Source organism: Pinus tabuliformis, chromosome X, assembly GCF_031772625.1.
Source record: "Pinus tabuliformis cultivar Carrire ecotype Pingquan chromosome X, CPIR1, whole genome shotgun sequence".
In the NCBI taxonomy this organism is placed as follows: domain Eukaryota; kingdom Viridiplantae; phylum Streptophyta; class Pinopsida; order Pinales; family Pinaceae; genus Pinus; species Pinus tabuliformis.
In genome coordinates, this window is record NC_142308.1 from 522,519,149 (window position 1) to 522,532,125 (window position 12,977).

Consider the following 12,977-nt stretch of genomic DNA (forward strand, 5'->3'; position numbering starts at 1 on the left):
CTATTTGGGCTCTTAGAGAGTTTATGTCCGCTGATTATTGTACCCCATGAAGATCATCTCTGTTAATATCATGGGTTTGGGGAGCACCCATAAGACCCTCGCTCTCAGGCACTTCATTGGCTTCCATCAACCTATAATGATACTCTTTCAGGAGAAAACGTTGGCTAGTCACAAGGTATGGACCATTATTCTCAATATTTTCCCTAGCTAGATGGTCTTGATAGTGGATGTTGATGGACTATTGCGGGGTCTTGCTGCCATGTGGAACCCTTGGGATGCTGACTTTATGACATATAAAACATTTGCAAGTATATTATTAACTAGATATTTTAGGGTTTCAAGTTCCATGATACATATTCATAATACTTATGCTCCATTAATTTCTAGGATCCTTTGGAGCATTGTGGCATATTGAAAATGGGCTCTTTGATTTTGGTTGGCGACCTTAACCTTACAATGGATTCAAATGAGACTTGGTGGGGTAGATGCAAACTAGATTAGCAGGATGGGAAATGTAGAGATATTTTTGGGAGGAACCATATGGTTGAGATCTTATCGACTCCTATGAGGGCTACTTGGAAGAATGATCAGTCATGTTCTGTAAGTATTGCGAAAAGACTTAACTATTTTTTAATTCATGAGAACTTGTTGGAGGGGTTGGGCATATTCAAATCCTAGTTCATTCTCATCGGCCTATCATATCACTAGCCTTTCATTCTCCATTGGAGGGAAGACAGGGACTGCAATGGCCTCCATTTCAAGTTTAACCATCATTGGCTCACCAAATTAGATTTTGAGGCACTGGTTTGATCATATTGGACATCAAACACTGAAAAAATGGGTTCTTCACATTTGGTTTCTATTGGGGATAAGCTTCGAAATATCAAGCAGATAGTTTGTCATTGGATTAGGGCTCAAAAGAGAAAGCACATTTAGGAGCTTGAAGAGATTGACCACAAACTCGAGATCCTGATTGATCCTTCTCAGAAGGATTTTTTCTCTACTACACATAATTTTTAGGCATGTGCTCTTGAGAGTTATAAAAGGGACATTCTCTAGTTTCAAGAAGAAGAATGGCAGATTAAAATTCAAGTTAATTGGATTAAGGGGGGTGATAAGAATAATAAATTATTCCACAACTATGCTTCTTGACGGAGATGTGAAAACACTATACCCGACAGATGGTTGATTGAACTTTTTCTTCATTTCTTAGACATTATGGGGCATGGGTGACTACTTGTTATTGAAGAATCTTGGACTACAGGTATTATCGTAAGTGATATTAACTCTACTTTTATTACTTTTATTTCAAAGGTCTCACAGGCATCCACATTGAAGGATTATTGGCCCATATCATTATGCAACACTATTTAGAATATGCTCTCTAAGATTATATCCAATTGCCTCAATATTATTCTATCCAAATTTATTGGACCAAAGAAATTTGGGTTTCTTCACAGCCGTTAGATACAAGATGTTGTGGCTATTGCATAGGAGACCATCAACTCTATCAAACTTAAGAAAATCAAGGCCATTCTTCTTAAAATGGATCTTCACAAGGCCTTCAACTATGTTGATTGGATGTTTTACGTCTATATCAACATAAGGTTAGTCTTTCCTTTAAGGTTGTATCTTGGATTATGGCATGTGTATCATCTGCCAACTTTGCGGTCTTGATTAATGGTCTTCCCACCCACTTCTTCAATGCTTCTCGAGGTCTTCGACAAGGTTGTGCTTTATCACCACTACTTTTCCTCCTAGTCATTGAGGGCTTGAGAAAATTAATATCAGATTCTCACTTAAGTAGGGTTTTTTTTAGGTGTGAGGATATCTAGGTATATTGAGGTCACACACCTCATTTTCGTGGATGATGTACTAGTATTTGGTGATCTGGATGTGGTGGAGTGGCACAACATGCAGTAGATCATTTATCTATTTGGGGATGCGACTAGAATTATCATGAACAATACTAAGTCTAATATTATCTCCTCCTCCTCAAAATATGCCATAATTAGGTATATTTATTGTAGATTGTGTATCCTTATACTCTAGCTTCAAATACCTCAGTTTTACTCTCAAACCTAACATATATGGGATCACAGACTTGTTTTGGTTGATTAAGAAGTTCCAACATCATTTATCTACATGGTCTCATTGATGACTTTCTATTGGGGGACAATTGATTATGGTTCAAGTTGTCTTAGAGAGTATATCTGTCTATTGGTTACATCTTTATTCTCTACCAAAAAAATATAACCAATTGGATCAACTCCATTATCTTTGGATTTATATGGGTCGAAACTTCTAAGCAGCACAAGTTCCATTTGACTTGTGTCGAGGTTATATCACGGAGGACTAATGAAGGTGGTTAAGGTATCAAGGATCTTGAGAGAATGAGCCGAGCACTCCTATTGAAAATCTTTTGGCGTGCACTTAATGGTGATGGTATTTGAAAATGGATCATAAAGTCCAAATACCTCAATAATCGAACCTTGATGGGTGCACACATTCCTTGTACCACTTCATATATATGGAGAAGCTTCATGCAGGTCAGACCTTGGCTTTTGAGCAACATCAGGTGGAAAGTAGGCAATGGGGTGAATGTTGAGATTGGACTTGATCCCATATGTGGAGATCATACTCTTCCGGTGAGATTACTCAGACTGATACATGACATGGGAATATATTACATCAGTCAGATTGTTATCCACAATGATAATTTTTATACATCTTGGATGAGGGCATTTGAACTTGGTTTATATGGTGATATGGGCATACGTTGGGATCAATATATTCATGATCTCACATGCACATGCATTTCACTTTACAACCATGAGGACACTTTCACAGGGGTTGGTAACTTGTTACATGGCTAGATCATTATCAAGGATGTATACAAGTATTTACCCTATGCTCTTTTCATCCAATCACAAACCATTGTTTACTAAATATCTAGAGACGGAATATTCAGACCAAACTCAAGGTCTTTGGTTGGCTAACCTGGCATGATAATATTTTGACTTGGGACAATCTCTTCCATAGGGGATTCACTGGGTATCACCGATGTATTTTATGTTCACATGCTTCAGAGGACTTAGAACAACTTTTTCTACAATGTGTTTTCGCCAAATCCATTCGGTGAGCTTAAGTCGATTGCTGATTCCCTAAATATTCGGGAATCCAACGAACATGGGCACAGCAAAAAAATTGACCGCGCCCATGTTCGTTGGATTCCCGAATATTCGGGGAATCTGCAATCGACTTAAGGATGCCCAAATCCATTTGGGTTGGCATGATGAACATCACTAACTTACAGGATGGCTGGATTTCATCCTCCGTTGTTGAATTTCTATAGGACTGGTTTCACATTCAGATGACACATGGGACACTTCCTTAATACATCTTGTGGGGTTTTTGGAAATGTCGTAACAAATTAACATGTGAAGGTTCATCTCCATTTATTCGCGATACATATAGTGACTTTTTATAGGGAAGATGGTTATCATTTTGGTTTCTCATTTGTGCGACATATCATACCACTACCTGCTCATATCTTCCCCATGGACATTTCGATGGGGCTGGAAAGAATGAATTGTGTGGCTGCAAGGCATTGATCACATTGCATTCAAATTCACATTACCATTTCAAATGGTTCGGTGGATTCAGATCCAACACCAGAGCTGAGGTATTGGAACTTTGGGGTAATATGTATTGTGCACGCTGGTTGGAAATTGAGAATTTGGATGTTGTGGGAATTCACAATCGGTTATTGACTGGGAATCTAAACACATGGCCTTCTCCCCTTCGCAGTTAATCAATTGGATGCAACATATTCGGGTTCTCAGTGCACATTTTCAAAGGATCACTTATACTCATGTACACCATGTACACTGGGAGCTAAATAGTACCGCAGATAGGTTATCAAAGGAAGGCATCACACTCCCTTTTAGAGTGATTCATTATTCTTACTTTGCTCACGACATCTGCCAAAGGACCGAAACTATCTCTTTTATCTGATAGTAGTTGGTTTCGTTTCCTGGTGTTTCATTATACTTGGTCATTTTGATTTTTTGTCTTTGGTGCAATAATGGTCTGTTGAATTTTGTATTGCACTGGGTATTAGTTGGCGTGGCTCACGCTCCAGATATCACCTCTTTCATGGCCCCTTTTTGGACTTTCATATTTTTTTGACTCTTACTGCATGTTTTATTGTAGAACACAAGGGTTAGAAATGATCTTTGCATGCACAATTATCTAGTTTTTTCCTATGGACATGATGATGACTCACTTAGGTTTACATTGTAAATATAATCGCTGATATATATTATAATATGTGTGGCCGTTATATTAGTCATTGACTATTTATGATATCACTGATGTTGATGAAAGACTCATGAATTTTGTAAACAATTCTTATTAATACAAAACTATTCATTTTTTCTTGGTTGAAAAAGAAAATGAATCACTATAAAGTAACTTCAATATTCTTTTAGTATTTTTTTTGAAGATATTCTTACTTTATAAAAGTGGGTCACTTCATATAATAATTTGTAAAAATGTGCTAATAGGCAAATCCAGAGAAGGAAAATAAGTTTTTTGTTTCTCCACAACATCCATCACCATGTGGGCCAACTACCTACCACATGGCTATTTTTTTTTCTAATTAGGTAGGTGGGACTACCCATAGGTTTTTAATCAATGACCTTAACCTCAATGAGTGCTTTAACTATACACTTAATCACCATCTATACAAAGCTTCATCGGACCACATGGCTCCTTGTTATTATTAATGCATTTTTTTAAAAGGGCATAACTTTTAGATTTGAAATGTCATTTTTTTATCCATATTTAAACAGGAACGCAACAAAATACAGAAATACCCATATACACAAAGATGCAGCGGAAATAATACTTCATTTCATTAATGTAAAATACTAAAATATGCTTACAACTGGAAATGGACATAACCCAGCCAAGGCGATGGTAGCTTATCTTTGAGAAGAGATGTGGCAGCTACATGCCTCTGAATTATCTTACAATGAGGTTTAAAGGCCTATTTATTGTTGAGAAACAATGGAAAACCCTAAACATCCGAAAACTTAACCCTAGGAGATGAAACGCCAAACTGTGGGCCACGTTTGGGTAAATTGGTACATCAACTTCCCGGGGTCGTAACTTTGGCATACGATCTTCGTTTGACGCCCACAATATCTCGTTAGAAATATCTATCCAAGGACTACAAGTCTGGGAAGAGAAACATTGGTCCATGGCCCCCTATTTCTCCCAAGTTTCCTTAAAAACGTCATTTAGGGCCTCAAAACGGCTACGGAATTTCAGGACCTGAAAAACTGCTAAAAATAGTAAATTGTGCTACAATTAAGGAAACTGAAAAACTGAAAGAGACAGTTGTGGGGGTCCAAGTGAGATAGATGGGTGGCCACTAACATCCACCTGGATCATTCCCCCCCCTTAGGAAGCAATGGTCCCCATTGCATTGAGTTCCTCCCTGAGATGAGGAAACTTCTGCTGAGCTGGGTCCCTAGTGAGTTGTTCTACAACCTCTGATGTGTCCAGTAATGGTGGGAATCATGGTCAAGGGTGGTCCACATTGAACACTCAGTGCAAGCGAAGGAATGGGGAAATGCTGTGCTCCAAAGCATTATTTCCCACAGCCTTGGTATGGGCTCTTGTAAGGCGTTCTTTCTGCAGATGCAACCAGACTTTGTCGCCCACTTGAAACTTGTGTGGTACCTGATGCTGATCATGTCGCTGCTTGTACTTGGAATTTTCCACAATGGAGCGATGATATATCAACTTGTTGGGTAGAGGTACTCTAGGAGTCAGATCGGATGAATGCTTGACTTGATAGTGCAACGGTGTCCCTGTGGGTGAGGAGAAGATGTTCATGTTTGCTTTCATGACTGTATCCATCTGTTGCTGCTGCTGCGTGGAGGAACCCTTCGTGGGGGTCATGGATGTGGTGATGATCTTCCCCTTACTTTGGGAGCGAACCAGACAAAAAATGAATTTCCTAGTTTGGGAGATGAGCTTGCTACATTTCTTAGCAGTGATCAAAGAGGTGGCGGTAGGTGGGGCTACCTCCGGTATCCTGTATAATCAATTACACAAAGAAATAATAACAGTGCGAGGCCTTGACTTATACACAACATGTCTCCTCCACAAGTATGGTTGGCCTAATAGTACATCACAAACATCAAGAGGTGCAGCATCACACAATACCTCATCTGTAAAGGGCTTGATGCTGAAGGGAAGGCGACACTGTTGGCGGACTCGAAGATCTCGTCCTTGGTGAAGCCACCCGATATTGTATGGCTGCGGGTGTGGTGTAGTCGGTAGGCCCAATCGCTTCACGACCTCTACTAAAATGAGGTTCTTTTGGATGCCATTGTCAACAATGAATTGTAGTGGTGAACCCTTCACCCACATCTGTGAGTGGAAAAGACGCTCCCCCTCCTCTAGATCTTTGGGTTCATTCTTTTGTATCTTGGCGGTGGAAACAATGGCACTAGGCTCCACGTCAATGACCTGCTTCCCTTTGTCATTCCCCTTGTCAAGTTCTGACTCAGGGTCGGAACATGCATCTGATTTTGAACTCTTCAACTCGGCCACCAACAACTGCTTGGTCCGACACTCACTTGTGTTGTGAGTGGGGCTCTTATGGAACTCACACCACTTTCCTGTGTCCTTCTTCAACTTTGTGGTGTTTTTCTTTTCTTCTAGCTTCGACAGGTTGTCTTGGGTTGCCCGTCTTGGCTTTGTCCTTGGTTCTGTGGTTTGGGGAAGCCTTTTCCTTGCTTCAGATTCGTAGATCCAAAGTCTCGCTTCTTCTGTTTAAACTTTTGCTCGATCTTGATAGCGTATTGGTATGCCGTGCCGAGCGAAGAGATGTTCAGGAACTCCATCTCTTCCTGGATGTACCTGTGTAGTCAGTCGCGGTATTTGAGTACCAATTGTAGCTCAGAATCCTTGATACCCAACTTTGTGCGAAGGGTATGAAAAATGTTTTTGAACTCCAACACATCTTGGTCCCTTCCCTGCTGCAACATGGTATACTTTATGTATTTGTCCTCATAGATTTTGATAGGGTAGTACTGCTTCTTGATGGCATCTCGGAATGAATTCCAAGAGGGTGCGGCTGAAAACACTAAGGCCATATTTTCATCCTTCTGCTCGCAGTAGGTTTCTCACCAGTCCTTGACGTGGGGGGCTGCTTTGAGAAGTGCAAAAGTGATCTTTTGCTGCCTAGAAAAATCATGCACAGAAAAATACCCTTTTAGCATATTTAACCATTTATCTACGACATCTGCATCTATCTGACCCTCGAATATGGGGATTTAGAAATTAACTTGTACCTTAAATGACATGGCATTTCCAGAGTAGTAGTTGGAAGCCGATGTGTCGCCCCTGGGTAGCCGGTGAAGGATCTGGGCAAAGTTTTTCATCATCGCGTTCCTTTGTCACTCGAGGGATTCTTCGAGAAAGATTTTGATAGGATCTCCTGCCCCTCATCTTTCTTGTCTTCTGCCATGGGAGGCCATTGGGATTTGCAAGGTTGGTCTTGCAAAGGTTCGACGAGTTCAAGCCCTAACTCCTTATATCCCGACCTCGTTGGGGACATGCAAATAAAAATAGAGAAAAGTAGACCGCTCTGATACCACAGATCTGGATTTAAACAGGTACGCAACAAAATATAGAAATACCCATATACACAAAGATGCAGCGGAAATAATACTTCATTTCATTAATGTAAAATACTGAAATATGCTTACAAACAGAAATGGAAATAACCCAGCTAGGGCGATGGTAGCTTATCTCTAAGAAGAGATGTGGCGGCTACATGCCTCTGAACTATGTTACAATGAGGCTCGAAGGTCTATTTATTGTTGAGAAACAATGGAAAACCCTAAACATCCAAAAACCTAACCCTAGGAGATGAAACGCCAAACTGTGGGTCCCGTTTGGTAAATTGGTATATCAACTTCCCGGGGTCGTAACTTTGGCATACGATCTCCGTTTGACGTGCACAATATCTCGTTAGAAAGATCTATTCGAGGACTACAACTTTAGGAAGAGAAACATCAGTCCATGGACCCATGTTTCTCCCAGTTTTCAACAATGTAAAATTTGAAACGAGAACTGATACTGTTACTCATTTCGTAGAGATAGCAAAAAAGTGACCCGATTTTGAAAAGGGGTGATGTAGAACACACATGTTTTTTTAGAGCATAGTTTTTGGCACTTTAAATAAACATTGTTGAATAGAAACAATCTCAAGGTATTATTAATTCTTCATAGGCAGAGGAAAGAGAGATGTATATTGGTTCTAGAAGATCTCATGCACAACGTGAAGCCATGGAAGACCTTTATAGGGGTTCAGTATAGGATATTAAAGAGGGTTGCATGATCACAGTGCTAGCAGATGGAGATACCAATGGCTATCCATTTTGGGTTGCTAAGGTTATAAAGGTATTTACAGAAAATGAGGATGTTACAGGTGTTGAAGTACATTGGTATGCCACAAATACACACCCATTCAATGGTGTGTATAATCCAGAGATGGTAGTTGACAAAAAAATTGGCGGAAAGAGAAAAAGAAAGGGTACAAATATAAATTGCCGCCACACAGACCTCTTAAAATTGGAGGATGTTGACATACTTGTTTATGAATTTAATTTAACAAAGAGAGGAACTCTTCGCTTCAAGACGATAAAGATTATGAAAAGGTTGTTACCAGAAGGAACAATGTTGAGATGCGAGTTTGCTGAAACCAATCGTAGATCCAGAAGAATTTGAAACCTGGAATGGTGGGCATGCATGTGGACTCAGATGGGGCACTAGTTGATGAAAGAGAAGAATTTGGAACATCTTCGTCTACATCCAGTCATTCATCTGAAGATGTGAATTCTAATGGTGTGCAAGAAAATATGAGTGATTTTGAATAATTGTCTAAGACAATTTATATAACTGAGGTTTGTATCGTATCTTGAAATAAAATTTTTGATTTCCATATGGTGTTAAATTAGAAGTTATGAGTCATTTTTATGTTGTTGGATTATATGTCTTAATTATGATGATTTTTATTGTTTAGAATATCTACAATGCAACATTAAATTAGAGATATAATGTACGTTTCATTCAATATACAAATAATGACATTTTGATTAATTTAGTCATGTAATTTGTTCATAATGTCATGGTTTTTTAATTTTATGGTTGAAAAAATTCCATTTTTTTGTATCTTTAATGTTATGGTTGAAAACAATTAGAATTTTAGCAATCTTTAGTGTGATGTTATTATATGTTTAACAACATGGATGAAAACTAATAGAATTTTAATGTATTTCAGATCCCATTATTTTATCTTTATGGTCATTACTAAAACATGTTGAATTTATACTTAGGAAAGAAAAATGTTATTCTACCAAAAACATTAGTGTGTTTTTTCCTCATAAACAACTGTTTTTTTGCACATAAAAATTCGGTTTTACTAGCATTTTTTAAAAATGTTGAAAATTGACCCTAAAAAAAAACCATCGTTCCAGTATCAACACTTTTCGTTTTCAGGGTGTTTTTTGCACGAAAATTTCATTTTCATTGCCATTTTTAAAACATGTTCAAAATTGACCCTAAAAAAAAAAAACCATCATTCCAGTATACACACTTTTCGTTTTTAGCACTGTTTTTGATGTTTTTTCTTGGTTTTTTTGGCCAGAGTTCCTGTTTTGAGTTTATACTTCTCGTTTCAAAGTTTACATTGTTTTTCCCAAAAAAACATCATTCAGGGCCTCAAAACGGCTCTGGAAGTTCAAGACCCGAAGAACTGCTAAAAATAGTAAACTGTGCTACAAATAAGGAAACTGAAAAATTGAAAGAGACAATTGTGGGGGTCCAAGTGGGATAGGTGGGTGGCCACCAACATCCACCTGGATCATTCCTCCTCCATTAGGAAGCAATGGTCCCCACTGCGTTGACTTCCTCCCTGAGATGAGGAAACTTCTGCTGAGCTGGGTCCTTGGTGACCTGTTCTGCAACCTTTGATGTGTCCAGTAATGGTGGGAAGCATGGTCGAGGGTGGTCCACATTGAGCACTCGGTGCAAGCGAAGGAATGGGGAAATGCTATGCTCCAAAGCATTGTTTCCCACAACCTTGGTATGGGCTCTTGTAAGGAGTTCTGCAGTACTTGGCATTTTCCACAATGGAGCGGCGATATATCGACCTGTTGGGTAGAGGTACTCTAGGAGTCGGGTCGAATGAATGCTTGACCTGATAGTGAAATGGTGTCCCTGTGGGTGAGGAGAAGATGTTCTTGTCTACTTTCATGACCGTATCCATCTGCTGCTGCTGCTGCGTGGAGGAACCCTTCGCGGGGGTCATGGATGTGGCGACGATCCCCCTTACTTTGGGAGCAAACTAGACAGAAAATGAATTTTATAGTCTGGGAGATGAGCTTGCTGCATTTCTTAGTAGTGATCAGAGAGGTGGCGGTAGGTAGGGCTACCTCCGGTATCTTGTATAATGAATTACATAAAGAAATAATAATAACGCGAGGCCTTGATTCATACACAGCATGTCACCTCCACAAGTATGGCTAGCCTAATAGTACATCACAAACATCAAGAGGTGCAACATCACACAATACCTCATCTGTAAAGGGCTTGATGTTGTAGGGAAGGTGACACTGTTGGCGGACTCGGAGATCTCGTCCTTGGTGAAGCCACCCAATACTGTACGGTTGCGGGTGTGGTGTAGTCGGTAGGCCCAACCGCTTCACGACCTTTGCTGAAATGAAGTTCTTTTGGCTGCCACTGTCGATAATGAATTGCAGTGGCGAACCCTTCACCCACATCTGTGAGTGGAAAATATGCTCCCCCTCCTCTGGATCTTCGGGCTCATTCTTCTGGATCTTGGTGGTGGCAACAGTGGCACTGGGCTCTGCGTCAATGATTTGCTTCCCTTTTCCATTCCCCTTGTCGGGTTTTGACTCAGGGTCGAAACATGCATCTAATTTTGAAGCCTTGAACTCGGCCACCAACGACTACTTGATTCGACACTCACTTGTGTTGTGAGTGGGGTTCTTATGGAACTCACACCACTTTCCTGTGTCCTTCTTTGACTTCGTGGTGTTGTTATTTTCTTGTGGCTTCGACGGGTTGTCTTGGGTTGCCCCGTCTTGGCTTTGTCCTTGGTTCTGCGGTTTGGGGAAGCCTTTCCCTTGCTTCGGATTCGCAGATCTAAAGTCTCGCTTCTTCTATTTAAACTTTTGCTCGACCTTGACAACGTAACGGTATGCCGTGCCGAGCGAAGAGATGTTCGGGAACTCCATCTCTTCTTGGATGTACCTGTGTAGGCAGCCGCCGTATTTGAGTACCAAATGTAGCTCAGAATCCTTGATACCCAACTTTGTGTGGAGGGTATGAAAAATATTTGTGAACACCGACACATCTTGGTCCCTTCACTGTCGCAGTGTAGTCCACTTTATGTATTTGTCCTCATAGCTTTTGACAGGGTAGTACTGCTCCTTGATGGCATCCTGGAATGAATTCCAAGAGGGTGCGGCTGAAAAGGGTGAGGCCATATTTTCATCCTTCTGCTTGCAGTAGGTTTCTCACCAGTCCTTGACGTGGGGGGCTGCTTTGAGAAGTGAAAAAGTGATCTTTTGCTGGCTGGAAAAATCATGCACAGAAAAATACCCTTCTAGTAGATTTAACCATTTATCTACGGCATTTGCGTCTATCTGACCCTCGAATATGGGGATTTTGAAATTAACTTGTACCTTAAACGATGTGGTGTTTCCAAAGTAGCTGTTGGAAGCTGATGCATCACCCCTGGGTAGCCGCTGAAGGATCTGGGAAAAGTTTTCCATCATCGCGTTCCTTTGTCGCTTGAGGGCTTCTTCGAGCAAGATTTTGATATGATCTCATGCCCCCTCATCTTTCTTGTCTTCCGCCATGGGAGGCTGTTGGGATTTGCGAGGCTGGTCTTGCAAAGTTTCGACCAGTTCAAGCCCTAACTCCTTATATCCCGACCTTGTTGGGAACATGCAAAGAAAAATAGAGAAAAAGCATATCACTCTGATACCATTGATCTGGATTTAAATAGGAACGCAAAAAAATAAAGAAATACCCATATACACAAAGATGCAGCAGAAATAATACTTCATTTCATTAATGTAAACTACTGAAATATGCTTACAAACAGAAATGGACATAACCCAGCTAAGGCGATGGTAGCTTATCTTTGAGAAGAGATGTGGCAGATACATGCCTCTGAACTATGTTACAATGAGGCTCGAAGGCCTATTTATTGTTGAGAAACAATGGAAAACCCTAAACATTCAAAAACCTAACCCTAGGAGATGAAACGCCAAACTGTGGGCCCCATTTGGGTAAATTGGTACATCAACTTCCCGGGGTCATAACTTTGGCATACGATCTCCGTTTGACATGCACAATATCTCGTTAGAAAGTTCTATCCAAGGACTACAACTTTGGGAAGAGAAAAATGCGTCCAAGGCCCCATATTTCTCCTAGTTGTCCCAAAAAACGTCGTTTAGGGCCTCAAAACGGCTTCGGAAGTTCAAGACCCGAAAAACTACTAAAAATAGTAAATTCTGCTACAATTAAGGAAACTGAAAAACTGAAAGAGACAGTTGTGGGGTTCCAAGTGGGATAGTTGGGTGGCCACCAACATCCACCTGGATCATTCCCCCCCCCCTAGGAAGTAACGGTCCCCATTGCGTTGAGTTCCTCCATGAGATGAGGAAACTTCTGCTGAGCTAGATCCTTGGTGACCTGTTCTGCAACCTCTGATGTGTCCAGTAATGGTGGGAAGCATGGTCGAGGGTGGTCCACATTGAACACTCAGTGCAAGCGAAGGAATGGGGAAATGCTGTGCTCTAAAGCATTGTTTCCCACAGCCTTGGTATGGGCTCTTGTAAGGCGTTCTTTTTGCAGAT